Consider the following 7180-nt stretch of genomic DNA (forward strand, 5'->3'; position numbering starts at 1 on the left):
ATTCATCAGCACTCCCCCATTGAATAACATTGGTCTGTGTGCTGTCCGTTTTTTTTCACGGATAGCACTTGTACCCAAAATACAGTTGAGTGAATGAGTCCTAGGGCAAACATTCGGCAAGCAGTGAAAACATTGCAAGTATGTGATTTACTGGCTAGCTTCTATCAGTCATGTAATTAGCAGAGCCAAATCCTGTGTGTAATGCACACTGTTAGTATTTGGCATGGTGCACTGCTTGACAAAAGTTTGCCCTGGGGTGGAAAACCCCTTTAAAGTATGATTGTTGGTAGTCCTACGGATGGTGGAAACCCTATCGATCACGAAAAAGGGGCTTCTGTCATTACTGCTCAATTTGCTATCTATAGGACTGGTAGTTGTCCATGCTCGCTACAGTTCATTCATACAGGGTATAGTGGGCCCCCATTCTCTGTGCAAGGCTGGTTTCACACATCCGGAAAAACCCGTACCGGAGATATCCGTGTCCGTGTGGCAACAGTGTGCCGCATCAGGAGCACACGTACCGGCGCCTGGGAATCCGTGTACAGTTAGCACTGTTCCCAAGTGACGGGTGCTGATTGCGGCCCTCATCATTCCCCGCTGACGCCGGGGAGAATGAACCGCTCCAGCGAGTGGTGCCCTGCACTGAGCGGAGCTCACTGAGTGACAGGACACCGCTCCTGAGCTCACTCGATGGAGTGGCTCATTCTCCCCTGCGCCTCCGCATCAACGGATTACAGCAGAGGACATCTTCACCCAAGTGAGTATAAGGATTTTATTATTTTATTCTTATTTTTACACATGGACACTGCAGGAGCAGACTACTACTCCCAACATTGTCCCTTGCTCGTGCTGATCACAGCGCAAGCAAGGGACAATAATGAGGACAGCGTTCGGCGCTTGGGAATAGCGCTAACTGTACACTGATTCCCAGGCACCGGTACGTGTCACACTGATGACACATGGATGTCATCCGTGTGTGTTCAGAGTGGGACATTTTGAGAACTATGCAGCATGTAAAAAAAGAACATGCTGTTTACTTAGACTGAAGCTTTAATCACATTGTGATTAACATTGCTGTGACTAGCTGGTCTTGTGAGCGCTGGTCCGACTCCATCCCCTTCTGTGATAAACACATCACTGTCTATAGCTATGTACCCTAAGAGCCTCGTGTGGGCGGGGTTAGCTGTGATGGGGGCGGGGTTAGCTTTCTCAGCTCTGCTGCATTGCTAAATCTAAAAACTTAGTCAGAATGGCTGCACCCAGTAAACTAAGTGATACATCATTGGTTTCAGAGTCTCTTTTCCTACATTATGCTGATCTCAGATGAAATATCAAGCAAACTGCTGACAGATTCTGTTAAAATATTTTTTACTTAAACTCCACAGCTGTTCTGAATCTAAAAGTAATGGATCAAGGCAATAAATAAGACAGTGATCCAGCTCACCCGTTGTACTAGCCAGCGAATCCTCACCTTATTCGGATGAAAAAACACTCCTGCTCAGTGATAGCACAAGTAAAAGATAGGGATATCTAGGTGTTTTTTTGGATAAAAAAAAATGTAAAACAATGTTATTAGTAGTATTCAATAAAAACAGAACACTCCCAGTACTATAGAAAAAAATGTGAGACGTTTTCCAAACTGTTCTTTATTTATTCAATTCTTTTAATAAAAAAAAATGTATTTTTTTTTTTATCCAAAAAACGGCTGCATATTCCTACCTTTTCCAATGGATCAATGCACCCTCCAAACTGCATATGTTGATTATTAACCTTAGACATTATATTACAAAAGGATCTGGAAAAAATTCCTGCAAGAGCAAACACATGGCATGTGAAGTTTAATGTTAATAAACGTAGAGTACTGCGGCATATAGATTAAATGTAAATATACACTGCTCAAAGAAATAAAGGGAACACTTAAACAACAGAATATAACTCCAAGTAAATCAAACTTCTGTGAAATCAAACTGTCCACTTAGGAAGCAACACTGATTGACAATCAATTTCACATGCTGTTGTGGAAATGGGATAGACAACAGATGGAAATTATTGGCAATTATCAAGACACCCTCAATAAAGGAGTGGTTCTCACAGACCACATCTCAGTACCAATGCTTTCTGGCTGATGTTTTGGTCACTTTTGAATGTCGGTTGTGCTTTCACACTCGTGGTAGCATGAGACGGACTCTATAACCCACAGAAGTTGCTCAGGTAGTGCAGCTCATCCAGGATGGCACATCAATGCGAGCTGTGGCAAGAAGGTTTGCTGTGTCTGTCAGCGTAGTGTCCAGAGGCTGGAGGCGCTACCAGGAGATAGGCCAGTACACCAGGAGACATGGAGGGGGCCGTAGGAGAGCAACAACCAAGCAGCAGGACCACTACCTCCGCCTTTGTGCAAGGAGGAACAGGAGGAGCACTGCCAGAGCCCTGCAAAACGACCTCCAGCAGGCTACAAATGTGCATGTGTCTGCACAAATTGTTAGAAACCGACTCCATGAGGGTGGTATGAGGGTCCGACGTCCACAGATGGGGGTTGTGCTCACAACCCTCACCTTGCAGGACGCTTGGCATTTGCCACAGAACACCAGGATTGGCAAAGGTCGCCACTAGCGCCCTGTGCTCCTCACAGATGAAGGAAGGTTCATACTGAGCACATGTGACAGACGTGACAGAGTCTGGAGACGCCGTGGAGAGCGATCTGCTGCCTGCAACATCCTTCAGCATGACCGGTTTGCCAGTGGGTCAGTAATGGTGTGGGGTGGCATTTCTTTGGGGCGCCGCACAGCCCTCCATGTGCTCGCCAGAGGTAGCCTGACTGCCATTAGGTACCGAGATGAGATCCTCAGACCCCTTGTGAGACCATATGCTGGTGCGGTTGGCCCTGAGTTCCTCCTAATGCAGGACAATGCCAGACCTCATGTGGCTGGAGTGTGTCAGCAGTTCCTGCAGGATGTAGGCATTAGTGTTGAGCGAGTATGTTCTATTAACCCTTTCGCCGAGTATGCTCGAGCCGAGCTCCGAGTATTTACAGCTGCTCGGTGATATGGTTGAATCGCTCCCGTGTGCATGATTTGCAACCGTTTGACAGTTTTACTACATGTGAGGAATGTCTATGTCTTACAAATTCCTCACATGTAATAAAGCTGTCAAACAGTTGCAAATCATGCACACGGGAGCGATTCAAACATATCACCGAGCAGCAGTAAATACTCGGAGCTCGGCCCGAGCATACTCGGAACAGAACATACTCGCTCAACACTAGTAGGCATTGAAGCTATGGACTGGCCCGCCCGTTCCCCAGACTTGAATCCGATTGAGCACATCTGGGACATCATGTCTTGCTCCATCCACCGTCACGTTGCACCACAGACTGTCCAGGAGTTGGCGAATGCTTTAGTCCAGGTCTGGGAGGAGATCCCACAGGAGACCATCCGCAACCTCATCAGGAGCATGCCCAGGCGTTGTAGGGAGGTCATACAGGCACGTGGAGGCCACACACAATACTGAGCCTCATTTTGACTTGTTTTAAGGACATTACAGCAAAGTTGGATCAGCCTGTAGTGTGTTTTTCCACTTTAATTTTGGGGTCGACTCCAAATCCAGGCCTCCATTGGTTAATAAATTTGATTTCCATTTATGATTTTTGTGTGATTTTGTTGTCAGCACATTCAACTTTGTACAGAACAAAGTATTCAATGAGAATATTTCATTCATTAAGATCTAGGATGTGTTATTTGAGTGTTCCCTTTATTTTTTTGAGCAGTGTATTAGAGATTACAGAACAGGAGAAGGACTTGGGTATTCTGGTTACAAGTAAGCCGAGCAGCAGCACTCAATGTCAAGCAGCAGCCGCAAAAGCAAACAAGATTTTAGGATGTACAAAAAGAGAGATAAAATACTGTGATCCAAATAAATTATTATCCCTCTATAAATCCATCATAAAGCCACATCTTGGATATGGGATCAAATTTGGGCTCCACATTTTAAAAAAAGATATTTGTAATTTAGAGTCAACTCAAAGTCAGAAACTAAATTATTACATTATTGCAAGATCTCATTTACATGTATAAACACATTTGTGTTCATTGCATAGTACGGGCACATGACATAACTTTCCAGGACCTTACAAAGGGTAATGTAACATTTGTTACACGTGGAGAAAAGTCAATTCCAGCAGCTAAATAGGAAAGGGTTCCTTACAGTTATAGCAGTCAGACTGTGGAGTGCCCTACCACAAGAGGCAGACACTATAGCAGTATTTAAAAAAGGGCTGGATACTTTAACAAAACATTACATTGTAAGTTATAGATAATCTAGCAATAGAAAATGTATAACTTTGAAGACAGTTTGAACTTTATGGTCCTAGGTCTTTTTCTCAACCTATATAACTGTCACTATGTAGAATGTACATTAGAAAAATGCTTGAAATGCAATTCCCTATAATGTTATTTTGCAAGTAATTTCCTCTTAATTTTTTTCTTTGTAAAGTGCTAGTTATAAGCCCAATCTCTGGATCTAAAAAGTGCAAAACACTTCTGAAAAACATGCATATTTAATCTGTAATCTGTATTTCTTATGGTGCCTAAGGCAAGCCATAAATGATAAGGCTCCTGTTTGGTAACAAGTGCAGTTATTTGCCTCTATAATGAAAGAAAATTACCAATGATGAATGGTTTAATACTTAGGCCCTGCATCAGTAATAGCCCGTGAAGCAACCATGACAACTTTTATAGGATCATAAACAACTGTCATAAAGAAGATTCCATAAAAGAAGGGTGTACAGCCACGATCAGCACCATTACTGATGCCCCTGACGACCTTGAGCTTGACCATCCCATGTAATTTAACAACCTTGGTGTAATTTGGAGGTTCTAGCAGGGAAAGGGATTGTCTGCTTTAGACGCCCCCAGGGCATGAGAAGGTAACAGTGGGGGGTTCCCAGCACGGGATCCCCTTTTGTTACCCTCTACAAAGAGCTGCTCTTCTTTGGGAGTTCATGGACGGATCTATGACTTTAATAGGTGATAAATTGGGACAGGCGAGCAGGAGGGAGACAGGGGATATTTATCCTATTATGGGTTATCCATAACAAACAACCACCTTAACCAAGTGTCCAACTTCTTGAGAGGTGGACCTAAATCTGTAAGGGAGAAATGGTTCATCAATCTGGGCTATCAGATCAACCAAATTCATATTAGCAATCAATGTGGTGACCGCTATCACATCCAGATCTCTCCCATATTCAGTTTATCACATTTATAGTTTATACTTATGTCGTTCTCTGTAAATCTGGTAAAATGTACAAATTCTAAAACTCTTATATGTTGATACTAACTCTCTTAAGCCCAAGGGAAGGGCAATCCTCCAGCCATTGCTCCTTAGAGGTTTCCTCCACAGGGGGTTTTCCTCTCCTGAGTGCTGGAGGGTGACTTTTCGTGAGTCGGAGGTTGTGCTATTTTCGATGTCATGTAAATTTAAATAAAGTTGAGAACGTTTGACACCTAATTTCAATGCTTTGTGTATTTATTTTGTATGTTTCTGTCTAACTCGTTTTGTTTCGGAGTCGGGGTCCATCACATATCACTGAGTCATACGTCTGGACATCTGCCGGCAGCAATTTTGCCCCAAGGGTTGCCCCTGCTCTGAGGAGTATGATGGAGCAGAGAAGACAAGCATTACAGCACAGCAAAATGAATAAAGAGAAAATTTCAGCACACCCCTGAGATGTAATCCCAGTCTGGCATGGAACACGAAGTCCTCGCTGCTGCACAGCGCCTGGGTCAATGAGGAAGTGAAGATAGATCCAGCTCAACACACCAGGCAATTGATTAAAATTCAACAATCTTTATTGGCAAATCCTTTTAAAAATGTTATCATATGTATACATGTATACACATATAGTTGTTCATATGTATTGCATTACATATTTCTCATCCAGGTTTTCCAGGGTACATTTTTGTTTTTTTGTTTTGTTTCCACCTTTTTCTTTTTCTTTTCATATATTCAGTCTAGTCTTCTCTGTGATTGGTATTTTCTTGATTGTTTTCATGTGTTTTTTGTATCCATGATTATTTGTTAGTATACTTAAGTCCAGTTCAGAATATTCTTTTTCATAGCCAGTGTTCAAGAGTTTTTTACTCGAAACGCGTATGGCATTTTTTATACACACCACCCCATAATATATGCTTTGTCGTCTAAGATGTCCATTTTTTGTCTTTTCTACAAATTTTTAAAAGGATTTGCCAATAAAGATTGTTGAATTTTAATCAATTGCCTGGTGTGTTGAGCTGGATCCATCTTCACTTCCTCATTACAGCACAGCACCTGCAAGTGTACACTCATCATCGGAATAAGGACTTACAGTATATTACAGTATTATAAGCAGCTTCCTCGCCTCATTCACACAGTATTTTGGGCAGTAATTTACATCAGTGTTTCTCTCTGGTTTTAGCTTAAAAACAAACACAGAGAAATATAATAACTGAATCACTTTCACCTCTTCTGTGTTTTGGATCCTCTCTTGGCGTCTGTTAACAAATACTGCTGCAAAATATGGCCATGTAAAAGTGCCCTAAATCCTTATTAACTGATTTGACAGTTTGAGTTGTAGTCAAACAGCAGAGATTGCATACGTTAAAGGAGTTTTCCGGTTTCAAAAACGCCTGTCCCCCGGTTGACATTTGTTTTAAAAAACAAACAAACTGTGCTTTCCTCGCCCTCCCAAGGAAAGACTGCAGAATGTGATCACTTCTATAACTGCCTCCCTATCCTTTGAGACGCACTCATTTAGGCTAAGCTCTGCTACATATTATAAAAAAACAACATATTACAGTTCCAGCAAAGTGGATGACGTATATAATCAAAAAGGCAAAAAAAGTCAGCGCACCCATAAGGAGATCCACTGCATGGAGATTTGTAATACGGCGAGAGGTAGGCAGAAGCAAAAAACAGCAATACAGCATCAGAATCTTCTATTAAAAGCCATACTTTATTGTGCAAAAATAGAGGAAGAAAGTCGCAACTTCATCTCTAAAACCCATTAAAAAATTATGAAAACGCGTTCACCAGGCGGTGTGCTGCTGAGAACAGTAATTTTTGTTCCAGCATAAACAATCCAATCACTCGATGAAAAGGCAGCATTTTGCTTGCTTAGTATAATACACCCCATAGTCCTCCATAT

The sequence above is a fragment of the Phyllobates terribilis genome, unplaced genomic scaffold (assembly GCF_046119375.1).
Source record: "Phyllobates terribilis strain yellow unplaced genomic scaffold, ASM4611937v1 Scaffold_7__3_contigs__length_470593459, whole genome shotgun sequence".
Taxonomy (NCBI): domain Eukaryota; kingdom Metazoa; phylum Chordata; class Amphibia; order Anura; family Dendrobatidae; genus Phyllobates; species Phyllobates terribilis.